The following is a 2,139-nucleotide window of genomic DNA, read 5'->3' on the forward strand; positions in this document are numbered from 1 at the left end:
GAAATATCATGTAATTTACGCTGAAAAAACTCTCTCATAAATTTTTTGATATATTTTTTAATCAATTTTGTTGGAATATTAAATTTGATTTATTAGTTGTTGGAATAATAAATTTAAGTTATTAAATTTGTATGGACCTTTTAAAGTTTTCAAATTTACTTACACTTTTCAAAACTTTTCAAAATTATTACTAAGAATAATATTTGTGTCACTGAATTAGAGGTGAAAAGATATATAAGACTTGAAGCCATTCAATAAACTATTCTCATATTTTATATATTAAAATATAAAAGAATTATTATCTCATAATTAAATTGGAAAAAAATAATCACTGACTCTCGAAATATGATGCATACATTAATAAAATCACGTTATGTTACTTTGAAAAACTATGTCCAATTTCAAATATGTCTAATGCATTAATTTAGAAACAAATTTTCTTCCTACAGCCTTTCAAGGAGGAGCCTAATTCCTATCTCCCTTTACTCATCCCATAAAGGTGACAATATCTTTGTTGTGAATAAACAAATTTTTACTTTAAAAAGTAAAAAACCCACCCCACAAAGCCCTTGATCAAACATATTTTTTATTTTAAATGAAAAACAAAAATATTCAAACTAAAAACTATTTAAAATCTAATCTAAAAATGAAGGAAAAAATATTTAACACCCGCCAAAATTCGATGTATAAAGTTAATATATTCTTATCGCAAGGACATGTTCTTTCCAATTCCAAGTATTTCTTAATTTCCCGCAAACTCAGTTTACACAATGAGAAAGACAATATTATTTATGGAACAAAATTTCACCGAACTTTGAATTTTGAACCCATGAGATCGATTTACTACATTATCTCTAAACATTCCATTTAGTTTAATGAGACTGAACACAATGTTGTTTGATTAAAAAAAATTAACATTTCAGTATTAAGATGACCTACAATGAGAAAGGACTTAGTTGTAAATGCCAGTGAACAAATACTTTTTCTTATAATTTTGTTCATGGTTGTGTCATATAAAAGTTTGGAAACCTCATAAAATTTTGAATAACAAATTTTAATAAAATTTGGAGGCCTCTGGTGTAATGGTTTAATAGTTTGATGTGAAGTTTTTTCTATCATTAATTGATCTATTAATGTGAAAGGAAAGGCATTTTTTCAATAGTAGAACTTGCATCAAATTAAATTTAGGAATAATAAAATATTATGTACATACAAGATTTACCTACTCCAACTTTTCTCATACTTAAATGTTTTCCAAGGTTGTGTGTCCTCATTTTTTATACTTGAACGTTGTCCAAGGTTGTGTGTCCTCATTTTTCCTGATCACATTTCACACTTCCTCTAGATTCCACCTAAACATCCCTGCAATGAAAAACGTATGTAGCAAAAGAGAGAAGGTAAGTGTAACATCACATGGTAGAATAATTTACTCTCATATACCTAAATACGAAGGTAGATTCATCTACTCTAAAATATCTAAATACACACCCGTTCATCATAATTAATTAAATTGTACATTAGTAAGTAATAATGCAATATATTTAAGGCAGTTCTTGTTTATGTAGTACATTGAAGTCAGTGCTTTTCATCATTACATAATAAGATGTGAAACATTTTGGCCAATAACATTTCAGATAAATGAATTTAAATTTTATTTAAAAATAATAAATTTCATTTCATAATGTTAAACTTTGGATAAATTTTATTTTTTTCTAGTCAAAGAAGAGTTGAACACAATATATCCTTCCTACGGCAGGTATAGTAAGATATGAATATATTTTTTATCGTAAAGTTGATTAGATTGGAGAAAATACTATTCGACACTTTAATGTTCATCCGAAGTAATATTTATACTAACTATAAGATAAATTTTAAGGTAAATATGGATTTCAAAAAAATGTACATAAAATTAACTCTAAAAGAACTTGTAATACCCTTACATTCTATTTTTGAACATTTACAAATTTTAGACATAAATTTGTTATAAGTTTGAATGGCGATGGAAGCCATGTTTTGACTTTTATAATAATGTAATTATTTTATTTTATGGAATAATAAATAACATTGTTGGAAAAATATTCAAGAAAGAGCACCAGAGATTGAAGATTCCTTTTGAGCTAGGAAACAACTATTGGTGGT

This window comes from Pinus tabuliformis, chromosome 7 (genome assembly GCF_031772625.1).
Source record: "Pinus tabuliformis cultivar Carrire ecotype Pingquan chromosome 7, CPIR1, whole genome shotgun sequence".
NCBI classification, from domain to species: domain Eukaryota; kingdom Viridiplantae; phylum Streptophyta; class Pinopsida; order Pinales; family Pinaceae; genus Pinus; species Pinus tabuliformis.